The sequence below is a fragment of the Cibotium barometz genome, chromosome 1 (genome assembly GCF_041138505.1).
Source record: "Cibotium barometz isolate CiBa-2024 chromosome 1, ASM4113850v1, whole genome shotgun sequence".
Lineage (NCBI taxonomy): Eukaryota > Viridiplantae > Streptophyta > Polypodiopsida > Cyatheales > Cibotiaceae > Cibotium > Cibotium barometz.
Window position 1 is genome coordinate 2901564 of NC_141046.1, and position 13808 is coordinate 2915371.

The 13808-nt window shown below is 38.6% G+C and overlaps 1 pseudogene; it reads left to right on the forward strand.

The window, feature by feature from the left end:
* Positions 1–377: 377 nt before the first annotated feature.
* LOC147641518 (uncharacterized) lies at positions 378–8623 on the forward strand (annotated as a pseudogene).
* Positions 8624–13808: the final 5185 nt, after the last annotated feature.

Consider the following 13808-nt stretch of genomic DNA (forward strand, 5'->3'; position numbering starts at 1 on the left):
TCCCTCCTCTCTGTACCTTTCTCTCTCTGCCCATCTCCTCGTCATCACACACAAAGAGCCGTATAGAGAACCTCTATCCATCTCTCTCTCTCTCTCTCTCTCTCTCTCACACACACACACACACACACACACACACACACACACACACACACACACACAAATTAACAGGGTATTTCTATATATGTTTGAGGCTATTTCTATATTTATCCTTGGTTTTGTTTAATGGAAGGCAGAGAAGATAGTATAGAGCCTTCAAATCAGGAAGGATATTCTGTTGCGTATTTGATGGTTGCAGCAAAGCAACTCTTCATAGGAACATTTCATTTCATTTCAAGCATGTTCCCATTCTTCAAGAAGAAATCAGCTTCTCATTGAAGATGAATAGGATGCAATTAGAAGAAATCAGCTTCTCATTGAAGATGAACAGGATGCAATTAGAAAGTATGAAGCTTTTATTGAAGAGGGAGTATCGAAAGAGGTGTCGATTACAGAACCAATCAGAGGTCATAGACAATGAGGAAGACATTAAAGATGAACAGGATGCAATTAGAAAGTATGAAGCTTTTATGAAGAGGGAGTATCGAAAAAGGTGTCGGTTACAGAACCAATCAAAGGTCATAGACAATGAGGAAGACATTGAATTAAGGAAACAAAAAAGTGCAAAGCACCTAGTTGAGCACATTTTGATAGAGCTAAAAACTTACGGGAAAAATGACAGGGCAGATATCGTTAAGTAAGTCCTCAGTAATGAGCAGATATCGTTAAGTAAGTCCTCAGTAATGAGCAGATATCGCTAGTAATGAACAGATTCTACCATATACAGAGGACAAATAAAAAAGTCTCTCTCTTTTGGTCTCTGCAATCAGGAGATCATTACAAGTGTTGAAGACTCCACGATCCTCGGATGAATTGTTTTGAAGCGCAACACTCTAACAATGCTTGTTCATGGATTAAATCACGTTTTCAAATATGGTGACAAAGAACTCAGCCTTCTTCAAGCGGCAAGGCTTCTTAACATTCACCCAAGAAACCTTTATGCTGGTAAGTAGAGCTAGTAGTGATGCTCAGGCTTCTCCATTGCCACTGGAAGCATGTAAAAGAAAGAGTTCCCATTCTAGGCTGACTGAAGAGGTCAAGGAAATAGTAGTGAAATTTTGGACCGAGCATACACGGGTGTCTCCAAACAAGAAAGATGTTTGTCGGCTTCAAACTGGCTACAAAAGCAATCAATCGAACATCCGGTACACTTGTTGGATGAATCTCATGTACATACCTCCACTGTGGATAAGTGCATAGTTTGTTATTCATGTCTTGCATATCATGGTGTAGAAGTCATGGATTACTCATTGAAGAATGCTATATAGCTCACAACACCCTTGTATAGCACATTGACTAATGCACAGGGCTATTTTTCATGATTATGTGTAGTAAATAGCAGTCTTTAGCTATATAGCATAGTTAAGCAATTACATAGCACGTGTTGAATGACCATCCCTAATATAGCATGATCATGTAGTAAATAGCACTCTCTACAAGCTATATATCATAGTTAACCAATTACATAGCACATGTTGAATGACCATCCCTAATATAGCATGATCATGTAGTAAATAGCACTCTCTACAAGCTATATATCATAGTTAACCAATTACATAGCACATGTTGAATGACCATCCCTAATATAGCATGATCATGTAGTAAATAGCACTCTCTACTATGAGCTATATAGCATAGTTAACCAATTACATAGCACATGTTGAATGACCATCCCTAATATAGCACACGTTATTAAATCCTAGGGTTCTATTGCATAGCCATGTACTAGTTATATAGCAATGAACCAGTTACATAGCATTTGTACAATGATGTATAAGTCTAAGATTCACAAATAACATTATGCACGGGCTATATAGTTGAAAGAATTACTCATAGAGCACATGATTACTCAAGCATAGAGATATGATGCATATCAATGTTTTATGCACTATCATTGTACCATCTTTGTGCTATAGAGCTCACAACACCTTGGTATAGCACATTGACTACTAACCCCAGGGCTATTTTGCATGACCATGTAGTACATATGAGTCACTATATGAGCTATATAGCACAGTTAACCAGTTACATAGCACATGTTCAATGACCACCCCTAATATAGCACACATCATTAAAGCCTGGGGTTCTATTGCATAACCATGTACTATATAACACTCTCTACAACACACTCAACCAGTTATATAGCCATGAACCAATTATATAGCATGTGTACAATGATGCATAAGTCTAAGATTCACAAATAGCATTGTGCATCTGTGCTATATGGCTCACATGCACTACATAGCAATCAGTATGAGCTATATAGCACAGTACTAATACAATGATGCATAAGTCTAAGATTCACAAATAGCATTGTGCATCTGTGCTATATGGCTCACATGCACTACATAGCAATCAGTATGAGCTATATAGCACAGTACTAATGCATAACCATGTACTGTATAGCTGACCTATTTTGTGAATACATAGCACTGTGCACGTGCTATATAGCATTGTGCATCTACTTAACCTTATCTGCAATTCTTCATGGTCTATGTTCCTTTTGCAGATGGAGTATTTTTTGAGGTTCAAGTCTGCTTATCCTCATCTACAAATTGGCCAACTCTTATTTGAGAAGCTCAAACCTTTCTTTGTGCACAAGCTAAAGGATTGAAACACATGTTGCTATGTGTACCACATACAAATGTTGTACCTAAAAGATGCCTTTAAATAGGATGTGCTCAGATGCTTTTGGCTTTCATGGAAGCTTGTGCAATTGTCATTGTATTGTTTGCAAATCAGTGGCAACCAAGGGAAAATGTGTTACACACAAGCACATCATGTCTGGAATTATAGAATTATGGGAATCTTGTCTATGCAAAAAGAAGGAGGATTCCACATACCATCAGTTCAGATGTATCATGGGGCAATGCAATAAATGCGGTGTTAAAAAGCTACGCTTGTGTCCACATGAAGAAAAGGAGACAACAAAGACAGTCACTGTTCAGGTCTTTGAGGATATTCAAGTTCAAAATAGACATGATGTAACCACACAACAAAAAATGTTGTCCATCAAGCAGGTTGTTATCAAAGAGTTATTAGTGATGCTGAAACACCACGCATCAAAGTTCATTAAGCATCTTCAGGTACATATGGCAAGTTGATCAGTACATACACAGGGAGTGTCTCAAGAATTTCCCTATAGATGTCATAGTATCTCTAATAGATTTTGCTGAGAACTACTCATTCAAACAACAAAATGAAATACAGTCTATGCATTGGTACTCAGATCAATGCACAATCCTTGTTCACATTACATATAGGCATAGTACAAGCAATGACCAAAGCATAATCAAGGAGATGCATTTATATATCTTTGATGATAAGAAGCATGATACTCTCTTTGTGTGCAACATTGCTTCCAACTTCATAATCGGTTGCCTGAAGAGACCACGGTTTGAAATTTTGAAAGCAGTGGGTGTGGTCTGATGGTGCGGCTTCACAGTTTAAAGCTGCCCGACCATTCTATTTTGTTGGTCGCTTTTACAAACTGATAGGTGTGGAGATGACTTGGAATTTTTTTTCTTTAGGCCATGGCAAGGGAGAACATGACCGTGCTGGTGTAGTAGTGAAGAGGACATTAACACGTGAACAACTTTAGTCTGATGGTGTAGTTCTTCAAAATGCTGCTGACATTGTAACTTTCTTAATGGAAACTATGTCTCATGGTGCAAGTAGCTCGTATGCCTGTAGTACTAGCAATGGTCCCTAGATTCACTGAAAGTTTTGGTTAGGAAGTGTAGATAATGTGGACAGGTCCAATGCATGGGGATGTGCAACACTCAAGTAGGGGACACAATCCCTACATTTTGTGTGTGGGTTTTGCAAACTAGACTTGACACAGTTGAAAACAAGAAATTTGGCTTGTTTCTGCAACAATGAATTTATAGCTGATCATTGGAGATCATGCTCTAACAAGTCATATGTCCACGAATGGTCACATATTGTTCTTAAGCTTGTAACAGAAGGGTTGGACATGGAAGTTATGCAAGAACCAATCAATATACTAGATAGGGTGGCTGAGTTTGAAGATGAGAGACCCATGTTTGAGGGATCATTGGATATGCTTGGCCAACTTCTTATCGAGAGGGAGACAACTATGCAGTCAACACAAAGGCTAATAACATAGAAGGAGTAGATTTCTATGTGCGGAAATGTGTAAAAGCAAGGTGGAAGATAGAGAAGGTTCTTAAGGACACTTGGCAAAACAAGTGTGCTAGAGGCACATATGTTGTCATAGGTCTTTATTATAAGCAGCAAATGGAGAATCCCAATCACTACAAACTGCTCGATGACAAGGGTGTGAGCCACACATATTCTGTAAGATTCCTCCCTCCAGAATTTGAGGTGTAAAGGTGTAAGAACCTCCCCTTCTGTTCTTGAAATTATTACCCTCTCTAAAATAGGCAAAAGATCTTGTTTTACCCTATTTTGGCCTAGAGAGAGAAAATGTCTAGAGAGAGATAATCCAAAATTGAGATATCTTTGGATATAAAAATCCTCCTAGTGTCTAAAATGGATTCCCTTGAAACAGAAGTTCAAAATGAACTTTCCAAGGTGCATTAGGAATTAATTGAAAATGTGTATAAGGGACCTTAGCTTAAGGGTCTACATTTTTATAAATTTTTGGATTATGGTTCAATTAAGGTTCTGATGGGCCAATTGGATTTATCCAAGTGTCGGGATGAGATAAATCTAAAAGAATAAAATAAAATACCCAAAAATGAGTAAATGCTCACATAAGATGAAGAGTTGACTGAGTACAAGGTTTATTAGTTAAAAATTATGAGATATTACTAAAAAATGAGATATTTTGGAATAATCATGCATTTTTGACACCTTGGTAAGGAGAGGGGGACTCTTGAGCTAGGTTCTTTTTTCACATGTGTGGAAGGGTTTTTAATTAAAAAAAATTATGATATTTTTATCTCTCCTCTCTCCTAGATCAAACCAAATCAAAAAGGGAGCCAAACTTGTCCAAATCTTATCCAAATTGAGTCAAATTGAACCTGGAAAATTATTTTGATTTTAAGCATAAAGGAGGAACTACTATCATATTTTCATTACAAGATTTTATTCTTTAGAAAAATTTGAGAATTATCAGTAATAGCAGCGAAGCTATGTCAAAAATTTTAGAAAATAATACATATCTTATTTTTAAAAGAGGACTTCCTACCATATTCTAAGATTGGACATCCTATGCAAAAAGAATGATTTTCATCATATTCATGAGAAATAATTTTTTATAATTATGCATAATTAATTGATTTTATGAGAAAAGAGTAAATTTTGGTAAATTTATTTTTTTGCAAAAAGAGGAATTCCCATGATAATTGAGATCTAAGAAATTAAATGGTAAAAGATGATTTTTTGGCATAATTCAAACTATGAGTATTTATCAAAAGTGAAATTTTGAGCATTATTAATTTTATTGGGAAATATGGGTAGAATTGATTTTTGTAAATCCCATGAATCTTTTACTAAAAAAGAAGAATATTGAATATATTTCACTTGAGAAATTTGAGAAAGAATATGAAAATATCCATCAAGAAAAAGTACCTTTAACTAGGCCAAGCAATTGGCAGAAACTTAGAAAAGTCCCATCCGTGATGTGATGTAAATGGATGTGGATGTGAATGTGATGATATGTGAATGGGTGTGATGTGACGTAAATGGATGAGAATGAGATGTGAACTGATAGATGTGCATGTGAATGAATGGATGGATGTGGATAGATGTGAATGTGAATGAATGGATGGATGTGGATGAATGTGATGAGATGTGAATGGATGTAATGAGATATGGATAGATGTGGATGTGATGTAATGTGGATGGAATGAATGAGATGTGATGTGATGTAAATGGATGCGATGTGATTAGATGAGATGTGAATGTGATAACAAGAGATGTGAATGTGATGTAAATGGATGCGATGTGATTAGATGAGATGTGAATGTGATGTAGATGGATGTGGATGTGAATGTGATGATATGTGATGATATATGAATGGGTGTGATGTGACGTAAATGGATGAGAATGAGATGTGAAGTGATAGATGTGCATGTGAATGAATGGATAGATGTGAATGAATGTGATGAGATGTGAATGGATGTGATGAGATATGGATAGATGTGGATGTGATGTAATGTGGATGGAATGAATGAGATGTGATGTAATGTGGATGGAATGAATGTGATGTGATATGGATGGAATGAATGTGATGTGATAAGGATAGATGTGGATGCAATGTATGTGATGTGATGTGGATGCAATAAATGTGATGGATGTGAATGGGTGTGTGATGGGATGTGAATAGATGTGATGAGGTGTGAGTGGATGTGATGATATGTGAATGGATGCGATGAGATGTGAATGGATGTGAATGGATGCGATGAGATGTGAATGGATGCGATGAGATGTGAATGGATGTGAATGTGATGTCATGATATCTGAATGGATGTGGTGAGATGTGAATGTGACATAATGAGATGGGAATGGATGTGATATGGATCTAGGTAGATGCGAAGGGATGTGATGTGATGTGAATGGATGATATGTGATGTGAATGGATGTGATATGATGTGATGTGGATCGAGGTAGATGTGAATGGATGTGATGTGGATCGGGGGGGGGTAGATGTGAATGAATGTGATGTGGATTGGGGTAGATGTGAATGGATGAGATGTGATGTGGATCGGAGTAGATGTGAATGGATGAGATGTGATGTGAATGGATGTGATGTGGATATGGGTAGATGTGAATGGATGAGATGTGATGAGGATGGATGTGACGTGGTGTGATGAGGATTGGAATAGATGTAAATGGATGTGATGTGGATGAATGTGATGTGATGTGGATAGATGTGATGAGATGTAATATGATATGATTGGATGAGAATGGATGAAGGATGATGGGAATAGATATGACTGGATGTGGAATAACCAGAAATGATGTGGAACAATGTGGAAAGATGAGAGTTTGTTAGAAACTGTATTTATAAAACGTGTTTTTAAATGATTGTTTTATGTCAAGAATGTTGGGGAAGCATTTTGACCATCTTGTGAATGAGGTCATGGAGACTGAAGTGATAAAGTTACAATAGCTGATGGAGAGTCAATGGAGGACGTCTCGCATAGCAAGGTCGACCGAGGTCTTGACCAGCCTTGGTTCGATTTAAATGGTGAGCTTCCGGTACGGTGGATGAGGGACCAAGGAAGCAGCCTATGAGTAAGCGCTAGGTGACCTGCAAAGGAGCCTAGAGGCTGCTAACCATACGGTGCTCGGGCTCTGGGTCGCCGAAGATACCCACGCATGCGTCAGGGAAGAAAATGGAACTAGGAGTTAGAGTTGTTTTCTGAACTCGGTCATGGATCTGGTTGATTGGCCTTGCTGGTCTGCAAACGGATGAGTCCATGGCTTTTTTTTATGGATGTGTTGGTTGATCTTGTTGATCTTCAACCGAGAGTCCATCTAGATTTTCTTATGTGATTATAATTCCAGGTACTATGAGCTAGAAACTATTGAAAAGGCCCCTGAGTGAGCACACGGTGAGTGTTCTGGTTGCCAATGATGCCATAGGTACGTTGAGGAAGAAATGAATGGAATACTTGATTATATTTTCGGGTACTATGAGCTAGGAACTATTAAAAAGGCCCCTGAGTGGACAGGTGGTGAGCGTTCTGGTTACCAATGATGCCATAGGTACACCGATGAAGGAATGATTGGAAATTAGAATTCAAGTTAGATATTTTGGAGGATTATGATCAATAATACTATGGTTTCATTAAAAGATTGTTTTAAAGAGAGCTAAATCTGTGAAACAGGCAATTTCATATTGGGCGTGTAAGTGGTGTGACTCTCTTGAAATTTGCTTGAAGCGTCGGCTAGGGAGCCTGGGAACTCTTTTCCCTGGTACCCGAGGCAAAACATAACCAAATTTCTAAATGGATCCTATTACTACAGTGCTTGGGTGATTGGCTAACCCATGGGATTGGATGGGGTTAGGCTGGACTGATGGATCCCTAAAATGAGACTCAATTCTGTTAAGTTACGATAGTTGAAGTAAATCCCGGATAAGAATCAACGGCTGTGCCTCTTGATGAGGAAAAAATCGTTGGACTCTGATCCAAGTGCAAGTCTTTTCCTTGATCTGACCATGTGACTTTTTACGGGTTCGGTTGGATCAGTTTGGTTAGTTAAGGCTCTTGACTATGTTAGCATAAAAATATCCTGGAGGAATCGCCCGTGCTTTCTCAGTGAGGGAAGTTTTTTTGGGTTCGGTTTTGGAAGAACCGAGGGATTAGTCTCTTGCCCAGATATCCGTGGGCAAGGCCCCAAGTGAGAGGCTCTGCCCTGCGTAAGAAGTGCTACTTCCGCTGCTAGCACCCCCGAATTCGTTGTGCGGAGGGGGCATTCTCACCTAGTTAGGTCAATCAAGTTTGACATGCCCCTTGTGGATGCTGCCTCTAAGATGTATTATTTATCCCCTCAACTTCACGAGTCCATTTACAATGCCATGCCATATTAAAAGATTTTCTATGTATCCTTTTTATATAGTAACCTTTCTTTGAAACCTTGCAAAAACATTGTTGAGAGAGTCTCATGTGCAATCAAATATGTATGCATGTTCTCATTTCTTAAACCTGATTTGTACGCAGGTCATTTCTTGAATTTGATTTGTGGAGGTTGGCAGTACAAAAACCTTTGCAAAGTCTGGTTATGCTATATAGCACAATTCCTATACTATACAGCACAACACATTACCCCTCTCACCCTAAGTTCACCATGTCTAGTTGTGCTATATATCACAATTCCCGTACTATATAGCATAACACAATGCCCCTCTCACTCTAAGTTCACCGTTTGGTTGTGCTATATAGCACATGTACTATACATCACAACATAGTGCATAGGACACAGAACCAAGGATTAAGTAAGAAAAAATAGCATAGATGCAATTCTAGTTGAGCCATAAATTGTATATAAGAACATAGCACACTTCCTGTACTATACAGCACAACACATTGTCCCTCTCACCCTAAGCTCGCCATGTCTAGTTGTGCTATATAGCACAATTCCTATACTATATACAGCACAACACAATGCCCCTCTCACTCTAAGTTCACCGTCTGGTTGTGCTATATAGCACATGTACTATACAGCACAACACGGTGCACAGGACACATAACCAAAAGGATTAAGTAAGAAAAAATAGCATAGATAAAACAAGATCCAATTCTAGTTGAGCCATAAATCGTATATAAGAACTTTTCCAGTTGTATTATATTAATGGCTGTTACAAAAATGAGGGTGTATACAAAAAGGATAATGAGGATGTATACAAAAAGGATTATGGGGGTGTATACAAAAATCCTCCCAATGCAGGGCTTGGTTAGCACTTGCATATTTCATTGCCTTCGTTGTTGCTGGCGAGTGTACATAGTATTTGATGACAACAGCAGATATCTTATCCTTAGGATTATACATCATGTTATCCCATGCATAACACTAGGGATCCTTAGCACATCTCCACTTGACCATCCATGGAAACAAGGTCCCCGTCCAAGAATTATGGCTCTTGAGATTCATCCTCTGGTTCAAATGAGGGTGGACATATACAACATTCCCAGGGGTTCTTCATGCTTTTGTACCGTGTGTCATCGATCAACAAAGTGTCTTGGGCAGAAGACCGTGGATGCCATAACAAGAAGTCATATCACCTTCAAAAATATTGCTTTGTCTGTGGAATCACAGATGGGGATACTTGTCACATCTCTCAAGGTGAATGGTGCAACCTGGCATCTCTCTTGTGGCAAAATATCCACAAAAAAGGATCTTTGTAGTTTAGGAAAACATGATGCCTTCAACACTGCATATAGGTTGTCCTTGACCATACTAGTCCATAAGGCAACATGAAAGTGTGCCGCAATTGAAGAGAGGAATCTGAGAGCATCAGGCCTTACAACATATTGAAACTAAGGCTTTCTATCCTCCTTTGGGGGGTGATGATGTGGTATAGACTGGATACTTTACCATCAATCCATGTTTGTGGGACTCCCCGATTATATGTTATTCTATACCTTTTCACTAGCAGACCACATCGAGAAATATGCATTGAGTCTTCACACGCAAGGGCGTACATATAACCTAACATGGGATTGCTGCAAGACCATTGTCCTGTTCTGTGTCCAAGTTAACATCCTCCTCCACACTGGCGTTGTCCTATTCCATAGTGTCATTTCTTAAACTCACATTGCCCTATTCTGTGTCCATGTTAACAGCCTCGTCCATATTGGCATTGTCTTGTTCCATAGTGACATTGTCCTCAATGTTGGCATTGGCACCACGATGGCTATTATCCTCCTCCACACACTGACATTGACATTCTCTTGAACACTGGCATTTTCCACAGTGACATCCACAGCTATGTCTATATTAATAGCCTCCTCCACATTGACATTCTCTTGAACACTAGCATTGGCCTCTGCCCACAGTGACATTCTATGGAGCGTGTGATGTTTCTTTACTACCTTCATCGCTAGAAACATCCACAAAAGTAGCATCACTATGTGGTTGGCTCCTTGTATCATTGTCAACAGGTGGTGGATGCATCTTTGTGTTCCTTGTAGCCTCTGGTTGCTACTCAATTTTTTATTACCTACAACATATTATTTGTTTATGCACATGCATGTCAAATACTGCAAGAATAGGAACAACCATCACAAGAAGTTGTTCATTTATTCCATTGATGATGGCTACAAAAGGAAAATCCATGGCATGTGGTAGTTGGAGAAATAAAAGAACATTCATAAAAAAAATGAATGTAGACACTTGCAAGAATAGGAAAGCCATAACAAAAAGTTGCAACAATGAATATAGACACTTGCAAGAATAGGAAATCCATAACAAAAAGTTGTTAAAGATGGTGGCTATTCTACAAAAGGGAAATGCATGGCATGTGACAATGCACAATACCATCATTAAACATACAACTTTTGCTTTGTAGCACAATTTTTCTTTTTCTTGCCATGGATTAAGGGGACATCAAATTCTTCATCACCTAGTCGTTTTGGGGTGGATTGTAGGCACTTTGGGGATGGCTTCATAGGTTTTGGGGAGGGGGTTCCTCCAAGATTCTTTGCCACTTCGCTTATCTCCCTAAGTGACTCAACATATTGATCATCCAATGTTGACTCTGCCTCACTCTTGCATCACACCTCTGAGGTTGGGTTTTCTTCAAATTGAGAACCCCCCACCTTGTCCAAACCAGCATGAGAGCATTGTTCTACACGTATACATGTAGAGACATTAGAAGATCCCCAGAGAAACTTGAAAGATACAGGTTTTTATAATTATGAATATATAAAATAAATTTACCAGTCGCATGCATTGGCATGTTCTCTGGTACTGCATGGTCTCCTCTGCCCGCAAAACCAAGCGTCGGCTTGTCACTGCTTGAAAATGCAAATTCAAAGTATTCATTACTCCAGAACCATCAATGTGGAGTACTTGCTTTGTATACCAAGTCAGCAACTTATTGGACCAGGGCTCTATCTTAACCGTTTTGCAACAGCTCGACCTACCATGTGCTTTGCTCTCTCAGACACAACACTTCGCTACAGCCAGGTTATGCACATGTGTAAAAAGCAGATCATGTGATAAACATGGCAGCAAGGCAAGGAAAAGGCAGCAAGGGCCGCTGCATCAAAGGGGGATCCACATCCTGCACAACTATATGAGCCAGCAACACAGGCTCCATTGAGAGGATCAGTAACTACAGTAGGGGAGTGGATGAAATGCATGCAGCCTTGATGTCTCAGCCATCCTCTTTAGGCCAGCATAAAAACTGGTGTGTGCAGTTTCCTTTGTCACTTCCTCCTCAAAGCTTGCTGATATAATCTACAATACAAATAATAGAAAGAAGACTTCAATCTCATTATCAATCTCATTATTAATCATGGACAGTCCTAAAACACAATCTAGCTATATGACAGTATTTAGTTTATTCTTCATAATACAACTATATAACAATCATCATCCTTAGATGGAGGCTTCACTATAGCTATATAGCACATATCTCCCCTTGATGAGACCTCTTGAATACTATATGTAGCACAAGGTGTGCTATATAGCATAAGGTGGTCCTTAGGTGGAGGCTTCACTAAAGCTATATAGGAGATATCCCCCCCTTGATGAGGCTTCTTGAATGCTATATAGCACAAGGTGTGCTACATAAAAGGAGCCTTTCTATGACACAATATTTCTTACATATATCATGTGTTGTGCTATATAGCACAAGGTGTGCTACATAAAACGAGCCTTGCTACTATAATCTTCTTAGATATAGCATGTGTTGTGCTATATAGCAGAAGGTGTGCTACATAAAAAGGAGCCTTGCTATGACACATAATCTTTCTTAGATATAGTATGTATTGTGCTATATACCATCATCAATATTTTATAACATACTCATTATGCTAAATATGATCATGAGTTATCTTTAACATATTCATTGTGCTGTATAGATAATGTACCATGATATATCTAAGACAAATTAGCTATAAAGCACATTAATTGTGATATATAGGAAGCCTACCATGCTATATTTAGGAAAAATGATCTATATAGCATACTCATTATGCTACATAGAAAACATACCATGCTACATCTAAGACAAATTAGCTATATAGCACACTAATTGTGGTATATAGCAAGCATAGCATGATATATCTATGAATAAATTCTTATATAAAGCATGGTAATTGTGCTATATAGCAAGCATAACATGTTATATCTAAGAAAATGTTCTTATAGAAAGCATGGTAATTGTGCTGTATAGCATTATTGGTGCTACATCAAAATAAAGTTGATACACAATAGGTAACCAATGCTATATAGTACATTGGCAACATAATGTAGACAAATAAAAAAATAAAAAATATAAGGCACACACCTTTGTATCATTTACTCTCATCTCTAGCCTGGCAATTTCATCCTGCCGTCGTGTGGCCTGAAATTTTGCTATGAGCTTCATGAGAGGCAGTCTCGATCACCTTGATCTGTGGCAAGTGCAAGCTCCCACTTGAGCTGACTAACATAGGTGCTATTGATTTGTTGAGCACCCTCTGCCCTATGCAGATCTCTCATTCTATCTTCTAATGTCTTCTTTGATTGCTCTATTGAGCATCTCACATTCCCCAACCTTTGAACTGCTGCATTGTGCAACTCAAAGGGTGTTGTTGGATGTGGACGTGCACGTGGACCTTTCACAGTATGTTGCTTTGCATCATCCTCAGATACAATCATCATCTACTCTTCCCACTTTAAGCACTTCTTTTCCAGATTGTGTCTCTCCTCGCTGCTCTTCATTGCCCTCTCTGGCGAATGGAGCCCAAGTGATGGTGTACTGCTCCTTGCTCTCAACCCTTTTTGCAGCATCACAATTCTCCAGGGTAGATGCTTTTGCAAATTGATGCTAGATATCATAATTGAATGGTCCTTCTTGATAGACATCCCAATGTTGATGGACCAAGCATTCTGTAAACTTTGGCTTCACATGATATGATTTAATCTTTTTGCTATTTCCTAGAAAGGGATTTGCTTCTTGCTCTCAACCCTTTTTGTAGCCTCACAATTCTCTAGGGTAAATGCTTTTGCAAATTGATGCCAGATATCGTAATTGAATGGTCCTTCTAGACATCCCAATGTTGATG